This window comes from Arvicola amphibius, chromosome 6 (genome assembly GCF_903992535.2).
Source record: "Arvicola amphibius chromosome 6, mArvAmp1.2, whole genome shotgun sequence".
NCBI lineage: Eukaryota > Metazoa > Chordata > Mammalia > Rodentia > Cricetidae > Arvicola > Arvicola amphibius.
This window is the reverse complement of record NC_052052.2, coordinates 32,332,937-32,352,025: the sequence shown is the minus strand read 5'-3', so window position 1 is coordinate 32,352,025 and position 19,089 is coordinate 32,332,937. Positions and strand designations below refer to the sequence as shown.

Genomic DNA, 19,089 nt, shown 5'->3' with positions numbered 1-19,089 from the left:
CCCAGTGCTGAGGGGCAACCCACCCTATAGAAGGAGCACAGAGGCTGTCAGGGCATTCTCTAACCCCCCGAAAAAGGAACATATAGCTAGTTAGAAACTAGCACAGGGCTGCTCCATTCCAGATCCTGAGTTTCCAACTCACACCATTAAGGGGATGGGCACAGGGAAATGGAGTCAAAGATACACACAGATTAGGACCCAAAGACCGAGATGTGAACTGTAAGCAGCCAGGCAGATTTATACCGTCCCTGGGGCATCCTGATGCTCTTCCTTGGGAAGCAAGGGGCCAGAGCCCAACACACAAAGCACAGGCAGCCCAGGCCCCAGAACACAGACTCAGCAGCAGTTGGTTCCACGTTGTCAAAGGCTCGCAGCCAAAGCCACAACCCGTCAGGGCTCGCCAGGACTGCTCTCTACAAGTTACAGTTGCCCTGCCTGGCCACCCTCAACCTACCCAATTCCCATGGCACTTTCCTACCCCAAAGACAAACTATAAGGAGGCCTCAGTGACTGAGAATTGGAATGCTAGACTCTAAGATTCAATATCCACGCTTCCTCCCTCTTCCCTTGTTCCAGGTATCCAAAGCAGAAGGGGGATGACTGTGTTTGGGGCTAGCTGAAGCCTTCAAGACCCTGCCTGCTCTCCTGGCTACAGGCCCTTTCCACTCTGCAGCTAGCTGTTGAAGCCACTCAGTGGCCACAATGTCTACTGCAGACACCTCAACCCTAGGTGTGAGCCTCTTAAGGTCTCTTTTCCATGTTCCTTGCCTGGGGACTTCAGGTAACATGCAGCAGTGTTCACAGTGCCACACAGAAGGCCCTGGCACATGGCCAGGCCTTCACCCATGCTCTGAAAACGCAACAGGGTATAATGGGGGAGGGACAGTGGACACACTCTGGGGCCCCACAGTGCTAAGAGAATTTTCACGTTGAGAGGACAGATGAACTGAAGGGATGGAGCGCATACATGGTTCTGCTCCTTCCTGGAACTTGAACCCTTATCTGAACTTAGGACAAAGATCATGAGGCGAACGAGCAGCAGGTGAGCAAAGGTGGAGAAAGCAGGTGGCACTGTGAAGTGAGGCAGGGGCTAGGGACACGGGGAAGGGGAGAGGTTCCCTGTCCTGGGAACAGTGAGACCGAAGCAGCAAAAGCAATAAAGCTAAAAGGACATGGTGTGGTGTCCAGCACTACTTATTCCAGGCTGTGGTTCTGAGTGATCTCAGGGCTGAGGAGGTACAGTTCACAAAGGCCCATGTTAGGATGAGGGTCCTATCTGGACTTGTTCATCACAGCACCATGGTTATCTTAGTGTGGCTATCAAGACAACAGGTGGTGAACTGCCCGACCAGGTTACCATGGGGACAGGGTTCTCAGACAGGACTCTAGCTCTGGCACAGATACCCAGGGTACAGTTCAGAGGTGTGTCATCCCACAGGTCAGGCAGAGTGGCCTAGGCAGGTCTCGTAGGTGAGACATCACAAAGTCAGGAGTTTAATGTCCGTTCTCCACCATTCCAGGCACATCCCTCCCCCAAAAGCAGACACCATACGGACATAATCTTCAGTACAAGTACCATGGGGCTCATCTCCCAGGTATGGACAACAGGGGGATGAAACAGGATAGATGTTACAAGGCACAAAAATGCACAGCGCAGTCATCGTGGGGCAGAACTCCCCAGTACAATTACAGAGCCTTAATCCCCGTAGCTGTGGTATAGCAATCACAGCATGGTAACTCCCAGGTGCAGACATGGAAACAGCGTCTGGTCCAGACATCACGTGGGTGTACACAGAGGGTACAGACATTTGTGGGTAGAGCTGCCTGATAAGGGCATTACAGGGATGTAACTCCCCAGCACACTGCCATAGAGGTTAACTCTGTCACTGACAGGGGGAGGGGTGTCACTATTAAATAAAGGGGAACAAAGCTCCACTCAATAAAGCCACCATAGTGTCTCATTCCCACAACAGGTAAGTGACATTCTGGCCTCTGAACCTAATCCCCAGTGTAGCAAAAGCCAGTGTGGATCGTACTTGGGGACCAAGACCCCCCGTCTATGTAAGTAGAATGTTCAAAGACTTTGTTCAGATCCACAGAGTAGGAAGAAGTCAGAAGCACTGAAAACAGGGTCTGGAGAGATGGCTGAATTCAGGGCACTGGCTGCCAGAGGACCTACATTGGATTCCCAGCACCCATATGGCAGCTCACAACTATCTGTAATTTCAGATCCAGGGGATCCAATGCCCTCCTCCGGCCTCTGTGGGCACAAGACACACACAGTTTATAGATATACAAGTCAAAACACTCATACACAGAAAAATGTTAAAGCTGTTTCTTTTTTTTTAAGTTGAAAATATAGGCATTCCCTCCCAAGGGAGCTGCTCCAGTGATCCCTAGACACAAGGACACAGGCGACTAGAAACACCAGGGACCCCAGGGACATACATAAACATGGGCACAATCTCAGGGAACCGCTCTGGCAACCACTGTCTTCCAAGTCTGGCCTCTCCCTCTCAGCAGCTCCTGGTGTGAGCAAGTTGCTCCCACCCCTGGACTCTGGGCACGGCGCCTGCCCCTGCTGTCAGGTAGTCAGGCTGCTCCCAGCTCCAGGGCCTCCTCCCTCATTAGAAGTCCCAGGCCTGGGCTTGAGTCTAGATGTTGCTTCTGCCTACACACTGGTCTTCAGGTCCCCTGCAGATCAAGTTTGCCTTGCTGGATGGCCATGGACCTTGTGCACCCACTCAATACGGCAGCTCTTAGGACAGATACGCACTCCATCAGCACGGATGGGTGAGTCTGAGCCTTGTCCAATTCAGACAAAATCAAGGCCCAAATAGTTGGGAACTCAAGCTCATCTCTGAATTGCTCTGCAGGCCATCGGTTCTACCAAGCTGACACACTTGGGCAGGAAAACAATTACGTGGCATATGATATTATAGGATATAATTGAGTGTAATTTTTCTACATTCAGAATGGCTTTGATATATCTTTTTTCTTCGCTACCCACTGAAAAGCTGCCAACTGCCCTTTCTTAGGAAGAAATGTCCTTTATTCTCAAATTCTGTCCTTGGTGCTAAAATGTCCTTTCTTGTATGAAGTGATGGGGACAGCAGACAGAAGTTGTTTTTTTATAATGTCCTTACTTGGCAAAATAAAGAACTGCTAGCCCCCTGTCTGGCCCTAAGCACTTTTGGAAGCTGAACTGTGTGTGAAACCAAAGAGCCTGGGAATCGCTGCTCTGAGGAGAAAGGGATCAGCAGGCACAACATGAAGCCACAGGACTCATGTATGTGTGTCATGGAAAATGTGTGTCATTTCCATGAGGTCCACCCTAACCATCCCTGCCAGGGCCAAAGAGGGCCCCCAAGAGACCATGTGACGCCAGGGCCGAGGGGTTCCCGGATGGAAAACAGCTGGGATCATTCTCAAGACCCCCTCATGAATATGCAAACACAGATTGATTTGTTTCCCGTGGGCATGAGTTATTATTCACAAATATTAATTAGACTCCAAATACCACCTGTTCCTCTAGCCTTCCCCACTGCTCCTCTTCAGGCCAGGACCCTGGCTCTCAGGAGACTGGAGACCAAATATGGACAAGGGCAGAAGAAGGGGCATCCAGGGTTCCAGGGTGTGCTCAGCCAAGACTTAAGCAACAAGATGCATGCTGGGCAGGGAGAGCCAAGAGCTGTTCATCTTCTAACCTGTGGTGGCAGCTCGGTTAGCTGCCATGTCCTGGACAGTTTACCGCGTGGTGCTGCAGCAGCGGCCGCGGAGGCGGAAACAGGCCTTGTCACACTTGGGAAGGGAAAACCAACATGTTTCCAACTTTCACCAAACCAACCACCGGATTATGATAGGAATAAATCAGAGCCTCAGCCTCGACCCCGGCCCAGCAGAGCTGGCTGGCAGGAAGGAGCCTGAGACTGCCCTACCTCTGCTAGCCAGGAGGCCAGAGTCTCGGTGAACAGCAGGAACAACACTCCCTCCCACTCGAGTACCGGGAATCCTTTAGCTATGCTGAGGTCCCATTTATAGCTCTCAGTGTTTGACTCTCTAAGGAGTCAAAGGGGAAACCAGGGGTGTCAAAATTCCTGGGAGTGGCAGCCAAGGACCTAACAGGAGCCTAGTTAAGAAACAAAAAGAAAACAAAAATTAAAAAGGGCTAACTTAGGTTCCTTCTATGGCCACAACTCTATTAGGCCTTTCCCCGGGGGTATGAGGAGGGACCCCTCAGATTAATGTTCACCAACTTTGTTGCCTTGGGGCCTCTATACCCACTATTGTCTCCACTGTAAAAGATGCCTTTCTCTGCCCCAGACACTCACTCTGCTTCAGAACCGGGTTCAAGTGATCCACTGAGGTAAATCTTTCCCCAAAACTCTCCCTAGGTTTCCAGGTTGTACAGTTTAGTGAAATCACAAGAGGTGATACAAACTAGTGGTTCTCCATCCAGGGTGATCCTGCCCTGCCACAGGACATGAGGTAATGTCTGGAGACATTAGGATTGGGGATGGAGGTAAGCGTTACTAGCTCTAATGGGAAGAAACCTGCGATACCGTGAGACATCTTACAGCATCAGGCCAGCCCCACGAGAAAAGGATCACCCGTCCACAAAGTTTACAGTACCAAGACTGAGAAACCCTGGCACAGGTGGCAAGCTATACAGCCTACAGCCTGACCTGGCCCCAGCCCCAGAACCCAAGCCCCCTTGGAATGGTTCACACCTTCAACCAAAGGCTGTCCCTGACACTTACATCAGTACCTTCTTGGTCTTCAGAATCTCAGAGCATCTCCCCACCCCCTGCCAGATTAGTTCAGCCTCCAGAAACGGGGGTCCCGTACACACCCCATCTCCACCCTCCAGACATGTCATTTGCACGTGCTCTCGCCAAAGGGCTCCTGTTTTAGGGACTCTTCTGGCAAGACTGGGCTTTTAGACAGATTAGACTCTCACCTGAGTACAGACAGGAGGACACATAGTATCCTTATACACATTCTCCCCGGTTCTCCCCGCCTGACCTTCCAGGCCTATGAGTCCTCCCCTATGTCCCTTTGCATAAGCCCATCTCACCCAGTGTGAGACTACTCACAGCATCCCCATCTCACCCAGTGTGACCACTCACAGCATCCCCATCTCACCCAGTGTGACCACTCACAGCATCCCCATCTCACCCAGTGAGACCACTCAGCATCCCCATCTCACCCAGTGTGACCACTCACAGCATCCCCAGCTAACCTAGTGTGACTACTCACAGCATCCCCATTTCACCCAGTTTGACTACTCACAGCATCCCCATCATCTAGTGTGACTACACACAGCATCCCCATTCCTCTCCATCTAGGCCAGACCCATTCCTCTTTTCTAAGTTTTCATTTATTTGATTGTATGTGTGGTTACGTGGAGGTCAGAGGACAACTCAGAAGTCAATTCTCTGCTTCCACTTTTACCACTGCGTTCTGGGAATCAAACTCAGGCTGTCAGGAAGCACATTTACCTGCTGAGCCACCTCCCTGGCTCCAGATCAATCTTTGTCATGGCCTCTTTATTTAACCACCTATCTAGAACTATTCGGTGATCGGGGTGATGGCTGTGAAGCATGGGTCCTACCTTCAAGAAACTTACAGAGAAAGGCCCACCAAGCTCAGGGACAATCTGTCACCCAGGTCAGCGAACCCTTGAAGGCCCACTCCTCATTCCAAACATCCAACTTGTCAGAAGTTTGAATTTCCCCCTCTTCCACCCCAACTACCTCTCACCCCTCCACAGGCTTCCTGCCTTTGATCCTTTCTAATCCATCCTGTACACAAGCCAATGGTGCCTTCAACCCACAAAAGTACAAATCTGGGGGCTAGAAGACATGGCTCGGCAATTAAGAATGCTTACTACTCTTGGTGGGGACCCAGGTTCAGTTCCCAAAAACACACATGGAGGCTCAGAACAATCTGTATGGGATCCAACCCCCTCTTCTGCCTCTACAAGCGCCAAGCACACACGTAGTGTATATACATACATGTAGGCAAACACTCTCTCTCTCTCTCTCTATATATATATATATATATTCCATATATATATATATATATATAACATAGAAATAAATAATCCTATTTTTAAATGAAAACCTACTCATTCCCATCGCGTGTGCGGTCTGCTGTTCTAGCTCACAGGAGGCACTAGTCAGTGTCCCGTGAATGAAGGGACTGTCCGCTTGAGCTTCTGAAGCACCCTTAGGAGGAAGTCCACAGCCTTCAGTCTCTCATCCCAGCCCACCATGTAGACACCTAACTCCCTCTCTGGCCTTGTTCTCTATGACCCCAGCCCATTGCCCCGAGGACCCGGCTCCTTCTGCATACTCTTCAGGTGACAGGTGTCTTTTTTCCCTACAGACACATGGCAAATGGAGAATCAGACAGACCCTGCTGCCATCCAGAAGTCAATGTCATGCCTACTGAAGCTGATAAGTTGCCTCTCATTCCCCACCCACCTCCATCCTCAACGCTAGCCAGACATCTTCACTCCCTCGTGTTCCACATTCAGTCCTTCATGACGGTCTGTCTACTCCATCTCCTTAAATAGCACTTCAATCCCTTCTCTTCCTCGTATCACTGCTTTCCTGGTCTAGGCCTCTACCATCGCTCAACCACATGTATGTTGAATATCCCCTCCACGACTTAGATAAAGTCTCACGTCAAAATCCAAACCATTTAGCCTGGTCCACAGGCCCCCCACCCCCACCGCTGCAACCATGCACCTGGCCACACGTTGGAGTACACTCACCGGGTCTTTGCTCACTTATATCAGTCACTCTTGCTGGGCAATCAGCACCGAGGGCAGGGCACCAGGGCCTCCGCTCCTTCCTGGACAGAGAGGAAAAGATAAGAAAAACATCAAGAATTTTTATCAAAGCAAAATAGAAATTGACAGAGACAGACTTTCAAAACTCACTGTTTATGCAGGGAAACAAAAAACAGGTTAGGGATCTGCCAGTGTAGGATGATCCCCATTTAGTAAAGTAGCCATCTGCTTACTGCACTGCGTTTGCTTGATGCTCCCTAAGCACCTACTACGTGCTTGCCCATCTGTCTACTTTCCTATGCCCATGAGCAATACAGGCCAGGTTCCCATGGCCACAGAATCTGGGTCTGGATTCCACAGCAACCCTGGACTAAAGCAGTCACCCACCCTAACTCTGGAACCCCACCTGCCAGGTTCTCTCTCACTAGCCAGCCGCAGGGCACTCTCTCCCGATCTTCAAGTGTGCCCTCCTTTCTCCTGTGTCCTGGCCTTGCCCATGATACCACCTAAAATGGGCTACCTATATGCTTCTGACTGGTTACCACTCAGATTTCAGATCCAACAGCGCTTCTCAAGTAAGTTTACCGGGACACTGCCAACTACATGCCTGGACTTTGCCTCAAATCAATGACCACAAACGTATTTATTTACTTACATGACTCCGAGTCACTAGAGTAAGCTAAGTAAACACACGGGGCACACCTGCCTGGCTCGACCCACTATCCCTAGTGCCTAGCAGGAACCCAGCACATAGTAGGTGCTTAGTCCACACATGGTGAGACGACGAGTTCCCAGGAAGCAGCCCAGCCAGGGCACTCCCCGGCGCATACACCAGCCTCCAAAGAAACTTCAGGAACACTATTTAGTTTTGATTTTCTGCTTCTCTATAATTTTTTTTAAATGAAGGTGTGCCCCTGGATGCCTCCTCCGCTGGCACACACAGCGCCAGAGCCCTGCCCCTTCCTTCTAAAACCATTACAGAGCTCTCACCAGCGTGTGCATGGTCCTAGGTGAGGGGGCAGGGTTTAGTCACGCCCACATCACCTCATCACCAGCTCAGCTACTCTGCTGGTGCCCACTTGAAGCATGCTGCAGCCCACTTCGCGCTCCTTCTGGGCCTCACCCCACACTTGCAGCCGTGTTCACCCCACCGCCCTGCCACCGTAGCTCATCCCTGAGCAGGAAACTAGAGGGGAGCTGGGAACATCCTCACGGACACAGGCCCAGTGCTCACTGCCATCCACAGAGTCACCTCCACACCTGGCAATCATCCTCGCTTTAACTGGTTTACGGTTTACTCAATGTGATTGTATGTACGTGCACCAACTATATGTAAGTATGGCGCTCAAATTCAGAAGAGGGCATCAGACTCCCGGAACTGGACCTACAGATGGTTGTAAGCCACCATGTGGGTGCTAGGAACCAAACCCAGGACATCTACAAAAGCAGCCAACGAAGGCTCTTAACTGCCCAGATACCTTTCTAACCCTTTGTCCTTAGACTCGTCACCTTTGGAAAAAGCCACTGACTCACCCAAGGCCTCATCAGACCCACCCACCCCGGCCAGATCAGAACCCAAGGCCCTGGGCCTCAGGATGCCAGCCAGTATGGGCTCCTACCCACTGCATTTCTCCACAACATTCCCAGTGGCCGCTGCTTCTGCAGCAGGCTGCCAAGCGGGTCTGGCTAGAGAAACCGGCTTCCGTGTTGCAAACTCAAAGGCCCGTTTGTCTCGAGTTGCCCGCACAGTCTCACAATGCTTGACATGGGCTGTTAGCTCCACCACCGTTGCTCAGGAACCCAGGCAGAGGGGTAGTGTTCAAAGCAATGGTGTCACACCCAAGGCCATGCCAGCAGCACTGGGCCTCCTGCAGATGACTGGGACACCCTATCTAAAGTAGAATCCAGATCTGAAGAAAGGCCCAAAATGGCATGAAACAGGCTGCCAAGACCCCCTGCCCCCCAAGGAACACAGAGCAGTCCAAGGTAGTATCCTAGAACAGTACTCTACAGGATCAAAGAGCCCCAACACGGACTATCAAGTCACCTTCAGATCCACCAGCAGCAGCCCCCAGAACCACTCCAGACCCACAGGGGACAAAACCTACAACAGTCAGGCTGGCCAGCTACCCGGAAAAGAAACTGGCATTCATGTCTGGAAGGTAGACTTGGCAGCTGCTCAGTCAGGGCCTAACTGGATAGGATTTCAGGGAGAATTCACACCGGGTACAACCCCCACAGAGGGCTCAGACCAGGCTTAGGTAACAGCCATGACCAAGATCACGTAGAAGGCCTTGCACCAACCTGGCTGGCCAGCCCCAGTAGGGCTCTGCGTCACCTGCCAGGCTGAAGCCCGACCCACCAGTGGGACCAGGAAGAACAAGCAGAAACCCGGGGCACAGGCATAGATTGAAGCAACCTCCAGGCAGCCCTGGGGCTGCACCACAAAAAGTCTCCAGAAGGGGCAGATAATACACAGCCAAGGAAAGAACGTCGGAGTTCTCAGACCCAGAGGCCCAGGGCACCGAGACTTGGTGCATCTGGACCTTGGAGGCGAAAGCAGAACAAAGAATCCTGGGAGGAAGTGGGGGTATTAAACCAGAGGCTGCCCCTTCTCGGGATCCCCTTCTGTTCACCTCAAGAGCTCTCTTCTCCAGGGCTCTACCTCAGCCTTCTCACACCTGCCCGTACCCTGAAGGTCAAATACACGGGGGCAACACACAGCTCCATCAGTGAAGATGAGGCTGGGGGACAAGGTAGCTGCCCCCGCCTGGTTGAGCATGCCATCCGTAAGGGCCCCCAGCTCAGAGCAGCAGCCTCTGCCTGGACACTGTGTGTTCCCAAAGACAGCTCTGTGACTTGGGGATTCTGACAGAGGAGCGCATTTTCATCGCTTTTATTGATGCCGTGAAAACAACAGCTACCGCTGAGGGACCGAGGAGGGATACGAGATGTGAGGCCCTGTCCCGAACGCTTCATGTTTGTCTTTGATCCCCCCAACAACCCTATGAGGTGTGCGTTTTATCACACCCGTTTGAGAAATGGGGTCCAGAGATGGTTAGCAAATTGTTCAAGGTCAACTCAAACTCCAGTTCATACTCCAAGTCAGCTCTTGGCTGCTGCGGACAGCTGTCTTCCCTGAGAGAGCATCGCTCCTAGCTCCCATGTAATTCCTGGTATCCTCTGGCTTAAGACTCTTCATACTAAAGCCGAGCAATGGTGGCGCACACCTTTAATTCCAGTACTCGGGAGGCAGGGGCAGGCGGATCTCTGTGAGTTCAAGGCCAGCCTGGTCTACAAGAGCTAGTTCCAGGACAGGCTCTATAATTACAGCGAAACCCTGTCTTGAAAACCCCCCCAAAAAAGACTCTTCATACTCAACCCCTTCACCAAAACTCAAGTGCCTGCCTCACTGACAACACATGGGGCCTCGGCTCAACATTGACCTGGCCTGGCCTTTCCTCCCCAGGTCCCTGGTTCAGGACTTCAGTGAAGCCTGGGCGCTTCCTCTTCCTAACTCCACATCCCACGAACCACCCTGTCCTCTCCAAGGTGCTTTCTCGGGGGGCCATGTGCCCCCCCTCTCCAAGCCACCTTTCTCTCACCTGCCTTTCTGCACGCAGCATGCTCGTTAGGAATCCTGTCTCCACCCAGAACTTTCCATAGCCCTGAACCATCTTCTAGTGAAGAAACCTGTAGGATGACCCACAGCCTCCACCCAAACACTAGGCCACGGGTGTCTCTCCCAGGTACCTCACAGAACACCCGTGGCTCTGGGAGCTGCTGTGGCTCTCCCTGAACGCGCCACAAGTGATGACATATCTCAACCTTTACTCAGATTGTTTAAATTTTTTAATTAACTAATTAATTTTGCAGTGCTGGGAACCGAGTCCAGGCCTCAAGCGTGCCAGGCAAGGGCTCTCCTGCTGCATTATTTCCAGGACTGCTCATATTGTCTCAGTCTTCTACTTCCTCTGCAGCGTCCTTTCTTTTTCAACCGGCGAACTCCTACTGACCTTTCTAAGCCCACTTCAGTGAGCCCTTTCGGAGTCGTCGTCCCCCCCCCCCCCCCCCCCCGTGAATAGTCTCACCCTGAACCTGCAGCCCCCAGACTCCTCCTATATTCTAACCTCAGCTTGGAACGGCAGTTGCTCTGTGTGGCTAAGGCTCCCACCTCAGCAGTGCAGAGATGAGCTTCCTCTTCTGGACAGCTGTTCGTCCCACAGGAAGCCAGACTGCCAAGCCAAAAGTGCCTAGCCCTGTGCCTGGCACACCGTCAGCAATCGATAGGTTACTGAATCCCTTTTGCATTCCCACGAAGCCACTGCCACTGCAGTCTTGCAGAGCCAGCCACAGGGCTCTCTCGGCCTCTCACAGCAACTTCGGGGCCCACCTATCCTTGACTACCAGCCCCTCTCTCCAGGGAACTAAAGCTGAGATTCCCCAAGAGGCCTCCTTGTTGTAGAAGTTAAGGTCTGGGGACTACCTCCCTGACGGAGGACCTCAGACTGACTCCCAGTACAGGTGGCTGGGAGGGGGTGCAGAAAAAGCAGGAAACAACAGGGACACTATCTTGCTGCACATCCATACAGTTCACAAGGAAGGGTTTTCAGCCAGTCTACCCTTGCTGCAGCCCACCCACCGGGAAACTGTTTCTCCAGCACCCAGAACTATGGAAAAGAACTCCTTCCATAGCCCAAAACACTTGAGACTGGATGGCGGGGGGGGGGAGTTCCAGCAGCTGTAGGAGGAAGAGAAGGAAGAATCCTATTAAGACTGTCCTCATTGAAGGAAAGAACACTGTAACTCAAGGAAAACAAAACCACGAAGAAAGTGAACTGGAATGGAAGGGAAGTATGTGCACAAGAAGGCCCGAGGCAGAGTGTGCAGGTGCACAGGTGTGAGTGTGCAAGCACAGCAAGTTTCTGCACCGGGGCTCCTTGTGGGAAGGGTGAGCTGAGAATGGGAATGGAGGTGGGAAGGTGGGGCCTATGGGGTGTGTGGCCTGAGCTCTTGAGGAGTCGTTGAAGCCCTAGGCAGATTCATACAATCAGTAAAAACAGGGATTTTCACACTCCCTGAAGCAAGAGTTAATAAGAAGCCACAGAGACTCGCTCAGATTTCCTGTCAGACCTCTCCTCTGGATCCTATCAGATTCCTGGGGCCTCCCAAAGGATCCCACACTGGGCCCTTCATCCAGGAACTGCCATCCCACCACAGAACACTGCCCTGTATTCTCAGGCCAGAGCCAGCACCAGGTCACTCAGGATGCCACTCTTGTCCCTTCAGAAGCATAAGTGGAGCCTTCCTCAACAACCCTTGGTCATCCAGCATCCACAACCTCTGCCTGGCTGCTCTTAGGGTGGTTCTCCCTCTCATTCCACAGCTAGGGACAGGTAGGGCTCCCACCCCGCCGGCTCCAACTCAGGGGCCCTGCAGAGGGAGGGGGTGAAATGGGGAGAAGGGCTAGCCCCTCCCCCTCCCGGGGTAGAAGAACCAGAGGGGCCGCATTCCAGAGAAGTGGGGGAGGGGGCCTGACAGAGGGGATACAGAGACACCAAGCAGAGAGACACCCAAGGAAGGAGCTAAGAGACATGGAGGCACAGAGACCCAGGGAGAAGGAACACGGAGACCCGGAGAGGGAACACGGAGACCTGGGGCGAGAGGACAGGGAGACCCGGGGAGAAGAAGTCAATACTCGGGGAGAGGACACGGAGACTGGGAGGGAAGAGTGACCCCCACAGCTGGACACGCGGGGACCGCAGGGAATGAGATCTGGAGGCAGTGGGCGACACAGGCAGACAGAGACACCTAGGGAAACTGAGAAAGGCGCCGAGACGAAGACGCGGGCGCAGAGACTGGGGACCGGGCACGCCCGGACGGGACGGGACCGGGCGGGACGTCAGGAGGCGACTGAGTGAACTTTCGGAGCGGGTCCGAGCGCACCCGTCCTCCCGGGACGAGTGGCTCCGGGGCCTCGGGGGCACCGCTCGGAGTGGGGGTTGGGGCCGCCCGCCTGGTTCCTCCCCAGCCCGCGCTCAGCACGGAGACCAGGGAAAGAGGGGGGCTTCCAACTCGCGCCCCGCACATCCCGGGGCCGCACGTGCGCCCGGTCGCCCGCGAGACCCGGCGTCGGCTGCGGCTCTTCCGCCGGCGGGGAGGGGGCGCCGTGGGACGGGGAGGCGGCCTGGACCCGCCCGGGGCCGGCGGGGGAGGCTGGAGGCCGCCCCCGGAGCGCGACCGCGGCGGGTGGGGGACCAGGCACCCACCGGCGCGGGGAAACTTTGCACGGGGGGCGCGGGCTGCGGCTCAGGTGCGGCGGGGGTTCGGCCGCGATCGCGGGCGCGGCAGGTGGGGGCGCGGCCCAGCCTCCGGGCGCCCCCGGGCCCGCCCCCGGCTCCACTTCACGGACGCGGGGGCAGGGTGGGGACGGCGCGGAAGGGCCGCGCACCGAGGGGCCCGAAGGGGGCTCGTGGGGTCACTCACCGCCTCTCCGGGGGCCGTCGGTCTGCATGTCCCCCCTCGAGCCGCTGAGGCCGCCGCTTCCAGTCCGCCGCTGCCGCGGTCGCCCGCTCCCGCCACCGCCACAGCCGCCAGAGCCCGAGCCGAAGCCGGAGCTGGAGCCGGAGCCGCCGCCTCTGCCGCCGCCGCCGCCACCGCTCCCGCCGCTCCCGCGCCAGCTCCAGTCGCGCGCGCCCGCCCGCGCCCGCGTCCCTGCCCCTGCCGTGCGCGTCCCCGGCGCCGCCCCTCCCCTCGTGCACTCTCGCTTGTAGAGGAGTGAAGCCGTAGGCCCAAAGAGGCTGCAGCCCAACCCCAAGTCTAAACCGACTGCAACGCCAAGATTGAGCTTAAACCTCAGTAAATGAGCGTGGATAGATCCAAACTCCGACACCAATTCCAGACCCTCCCAAATCGTCACATGAACCTAATACTTCTCTAGGATCCCTCTACCCCCAATACAGATGTAAATCTGATACTCAGCCCAGAACAACCTTTGAACCAAATGTTGAGTCCAGACCCCTAAATTTGCCTACCAACCAGAGCAAGTAGTAATTTTTATCTGCGACCATATAGTGTATTGACTCCAATTAGAGATTCTAACCCTAAATGGCTACATCCCTTCTATCTGGCAATGGCTTAATATTGACAGAGGCCCGAACCCTTGGTCTGAATGGACTCCCCCAAGTAAACCTACTAAACTCAAAGGTAAGATGTCTCACACCCTCGCACCATACCCCAATGCTTTCCTGAGTCTGAGTCCCTAAATAAAATGTCACTGGTTTATTTTCATTCCAGGTCTGTACATTTCCTGACTGAGATTCTCATTTTTGGGGAAAACATTTATTTGTTTATCTATTTCTTTATTTTGTGTAAGTGTGCATGCGCACGCGCACTCTGCATAAGCGCAGGTGCTGGCAAAGGCCTGAGAGGGCTTCATATTGCTTGCAACCACAGTTATAGGAGGATATGAGCAACCCAATGTGGATGCTGGGAACCAGACCCAAGTCCTCTGCTCCATTAAGTGCTCTTAACTGCGGAGCCATATCTCCAACCCTGGAACTGTTGATTTCAATAACAAACTTGGGATTAGGCCACCAGAATAGGAAAAGAAGCAAACAGACAGAGAACACCCTAACACAGACGCTGACCTTAATACCCCTCCCTGCCTTCGTGATCATTTGGTACAATAGCCTGATCCAATTCTACTAATTGTGCAACTCAAGATAAGATTGGCTTTGTAGAAAACCACACAAAGTCTTTATCTCTACACTGTTCTTCCACCACTCTGACCTGACATCGGCCCCACCCAGGGGCTGATCAATATCCTAATTTCTATACTAATTCCAATAGGTATAATTTGATGACTGGCCTCAAGCCCTAGGTCCAGCATGAACCTTGGCGCTGAATCTCAGACTCCTTGTTTACTGACAGCCCTCCCAGCCCAAACCTACCCAATCTCACCTGAATTTCACATCACCATATCAAAGTCAAATGTGCACGTCTCCGCATCCAGCGTGAGCAGTGCTAGGGACTGCTCTGCACTAAACCAATAACCTACATGAAGATTTATATTTCCAGTGGTCTTCACAGGGACTCAGCAATCTCCAAACAAGAGCCAGCCTTGGCACCAGAGCCTTCAGGCTTCTCAACACCCAGGCTCTACTACTACTTTTAGAAAGTTATCCAAGGCCATACCAACCGTTTTCTGTGCCCAATCCCATCCCAGGTTTCACCATTAAGGGAAGATGAAAGGCTCTCCACTACCAGGGTCAGGTAAGAACCTTTGTGGGGATTCCCTGATTCTCCTATGAGTTTAGAATCAAATGAGAAACAAAAACAAGATATGGGGACTATTGAGGCTTCTAGAGTCTGATATCTCAGCGGTTACATGCTAGGTTTTGGGATCTGAGTTGAGGGATCAAGTTCAGGGTAACACCTAATTCCCAGCCTGCTTTTGTCTTGGACCTGTATTCACAAGCAGTGCGAGTGCGCCCCCTGGTGTACGATAAGGCAATACGCCTGGCTCCCGTGAATCTGGGCAATTTGGCCCAGATGACAAATAGTTCAAAAATGAACACTCCTCAGGCAGTGGTTTTTCACCCACGGGTAATTTTGTTGTGCTGTGGGATAGCTGTTGCAGTTTTTATGCATCTTTAAATATATTTTGTCTGTTTTTCAGAACTTTGACTGTTTAGTTCCCCGACTTAAAAACGTGTAATTTTCGGCCTGCTTTTGCTGACTTCTGGAAACAGCTCTTTCCCTTGGCTTTCCTGGTTCCCACTGTCCCTCATGGCTTCTGGTTCTCCAATCACTTTGCTGTATCTCTTCATTTCCAGGACTCCGAACTAGGCCTCTCCTTCTCCTGCCTCCTTCCAGCCCTTGGACCTCTTGTGAGTTCCAGACTCTTATGCCAAGAGCCTTCTCCACGGCAGGTCTTAGCTGTCTCCCCATCTCTCCCATCTCAGGTCTGTCCCCATTCACCTCAGGCAAGGACCTCAGTCACTGGTCCAGAAATACAATACAGCTCTTCTTTCCCAATTGGTCATCAGTCCTGTAAACTTTGTGTGTGTGTGTGTGTGTGTGTGTGTGTGTGTGTGTGTGTGTGTGTGAGAGAGAGAGAGAGAGAGAGAGAGAGAGAGAGAGAGAGACAGAGACAGACAGAGAGACAGAGACAGACAGAGACAGAGGGAATGGAGAGAGATTGACCGATTGGTTATGACTTTGACATTAGCCCACATAAAACCAAACTTGACCTAAACTCTCTTACATGTTATTATATGTTCATCCCCGCATCCCCAGACTTGCTGTTCCAGGAGTAAATTGTTGTACATGCTAAGGACCCTGGCTTTTTCCAGGAAGTCACACCTAAGCCTTGGGCTGGGTTGGTTGTCTTTGCAGTCTCCCTCTGAACGGTTTCCCTCAGCTGAGACTGTAGATTCCCCAAGGGCAGGCTGGATGAGCCTGCCTTGTCTCCTGCCCTGTTCCAGAGGCCAGCGAGGGGACCGACACTCAGCAGGTGCCTGGTATAGAATATTTAAAAAATGAAGATGCTTTTTTCCCCTTTCTGTTTACAAGGAGCCACCAGATGTGGAAGAGCAGGTGGAGGAAGGGTTCCCTCTCCAGGGCTTAGACCTCCACACCTCAGTCTTCCTGGGCCTGGCATCTGTGGGAAGAGGGGCTCGTGTCTTCTGTCTTTTCAGCTTACCACCTGGAGTGTCGGTGTGAGGCCTCTCTGGTGGCCCTGCACGTCTGCCCGGTTTAGTGAGTGTGACACTCACAAGGTAACAGTGCAGAAGCCCTGCCCTACCCCTACCCCGTGGCTAAAGATGGCAGACCCACTCACTGCTAAGCCAACTAGGCTTCTGCTTTGAGTCACCCAGAGATACATTCTGGGGCCACCGCAGGCATCTCAAAACCTCAAACTATTGCTCTCTATCCTATTTCTCATCCATCTGTTGCTCCCCAATTGGTATAGTATATATGAAGGCAGGGCAGAAGATTTCTGGAACCCCCATGTTCTGACCTCAGCATGTATAGGACCTGGAAATGCACAGAAATTCCAGGAATAAAATCAGAGACTCAGGTCCTGAGGCTACAAGATGAGAGAAAGAGAGAAAGAGAGAGAGAGAGAGAGAGAGAGAGAGAGAGAGAGAGAGAGAGAGATCTCAAGTGGCCAGGCCTAGATGGCTTATTAAAGAAATGAAGCCAGGGCTCACACCAGATTGCCAAACTCTGAGCACAGGGTCCATGTGGACCTGCCCTGTTGCCCTGATCCTAGACCTGGAGGGAAGGCATGTCCTTGTGCTCATATTGAAGGCCGCGCAATGTCTCATGGTAGCTCTGTGTCTGTTGTGTTCCAGCCCCAGGGTGCAGGGTGAGGGAGCACCAGATGTCAGTTCCCACTCCCTAGTCACCCTTTGTCCAGAGCCTGGGCCCCCTGGATGCTCCTCAAATTCATGACGTCAGTACATCTCTTAGTTGGTTGAAATCAAATTATATTCAGCCTGAGTACCCCCCCACCCCACCAGATCAGCAGGAGTTCTGCTGTCTCTCACAGCTGTCTCACCCTCTCCTTGCTAAAAGCTCAAGAATTCCGGGGGTTTGCGCAGCCCCAGAGTTGGTGAATCTGTGCTCCTGAGTCGTGCAGGAAGAGATTTAAAACACATACGTAAACAGTAACCACCACCGTAATGGGGTATCCATTATTCACCCCACACACACACTATTTACTCCTCCCTCTCAATCTACAAGGCCTCGCTTACCCGCCACCATAACCTGTTCATCCCAGGCTCTTTCAAGGCAGCTCTTCCTACAGAGCCTTCACCGAGCTGCAACCACGAGTCCTTGGCATTTGGGGTCATCCACAGCCGCTTTCCTGGGGCTGGGGGTAGACAATGCTGCTTACCTACCTCCTACATCTGGACAGCCAGCTCCCTCCCCCCCCCATCACATTGCTGCCCCTCTCTCAGATGTCAGAAAGAGCTCAGAGGACAGACCTACCAGATTGCCAGCTTCCCTTCCCAGGTACTGATGGGAGAGAAAGGCTGGGGCCCTAGAGCACAAAGCCTGGCTAATGTCTTTCTTCCTTGCCAGTGAGTCACTGTGGTGGGGGCACGATACAGGAGCTAATTTCTCAATGGAACAAGCTGCTGATGACCTCACCCTAGCAGGATTCCCTAATGTCCTTACCACCAAGTGAAGCCACTCACAACTGCTCCTTCCTGTTCATCCCTACGGTTTCAAGGGGACTGGCAGTTGCTGTCTCACAGAGCCCCTGGCTCCTTCAGGGCTTTGCTCCCCCCTTTCCCCATCCACTGCATCCCCCTTGCTACACCCTGTTCCCTGTCATGTTCAAGTCTCTCCAGCCCTGAAGGACACTTTCCGCCCCCTCCAGGGTGGGGGAGACTTGGGCACTTCCCTGCTCCCCTTCCCAGTAAACTCCTTCATCCTTCATCTCTTGCTTGCTTCTGGGCCCACTGCAGTTCAGTGGGCCCACTAACTGCCTCTTCCTAACCACTCTGCGTGTGTATAATGTGTGTATGTGTACGTTACAGGTATGGAGGGGAATGCAGGGGAGCGTGGAAAGCAGGGGAGCGTCTGCCCTTGCCTTCCAGATGGTGTCCCTTGTTGTCCATCACTATGTGTGCCAGATTAGCTGCCTTATAAGATTTCGGGGGTTCTCCTGTCTCTACTTCTCGTCTTACCACTGCTGCATCTGGCATTATATGGGTTCCCCAGTCCCTATAATAACTGCCTGGAATTTGCAAAGTCCAGGGGCTGTGCCTCCATGTTCAGCCTGGTTGACTTCCCAGCAGCCTTGGCGGCTTCCTGCTGCCGCGTTGAGTCACTTCCACGTCCATTAGATGGACCAATTCTTAGACCTAGTCATCACAATGTTCGTCTCTTATAAGTCATGTGAAAATCTCCCTCTCCCCGCCTTCATCTTTTTCTGGGTTTGATGCTGTCCCCAAACTCTCTACACAGCTGAAGATGAACTGGAACTTCTGCTCCTCCTGCTCCTACCTCCCAAGTACTAAGATTACAGGCCAGTACCACCACGACCAGTTTGGGCAGTTCTAGGGCTCAGACTCAAAACTTCACCCACCCTAAGCAAGCACTCCACCAACTGAGCTACATGCCCGCTCCCAGACCCCCTTCCTGCACAGCACACACTGGGCCCTGTCCTCATCCCCTTCTGCCCCTTGCCATCCCATCAAACTGTCCTGCTGGTGACCCCTGCATCTCCTGATGCATCCTCTCTTTCCTTCCTTCATTCTCCTCCATGTCCA

The 19,089-nt window shown here is 53.0% G+C and overlaps 1 protein-coding gene across 3 annotated transcripts in view; it reads right to left on the bottom strand.

Annotated features, from left to right (window-relative positions):
- The window catches only part of Ptprf (protein tyrosine phosphatase receptor type F), an 83,643-nt gene extending 70,192 nt beyond the window's left edge, over positions 1 to 13,451 (bottom strand). For 2 of the 3 annotated variants that reach the window (XM_038334093.2, XM_038334095.2), the window contains exons 1-2: positions 13,286 to 13,451; positions 6,782 to 6,861 (exon numbers count right to left, since the gene is read on the bottom strand). The gene's annotated coding sequence lies outside the window, so the exon portion shown is untranslated. Of the gene's footprint in view, positions 1 to 6,781; positions 6,862 to 10,929; positions 10,949 to 13,285 lie in introns of those variants that run through there. The other variant, XM_038334094.2, reaches the window with a different exon arrangement.
- Between the last annotated feature and the right edge of the window lie 5,638 nt (positions 13,452 to 19,089).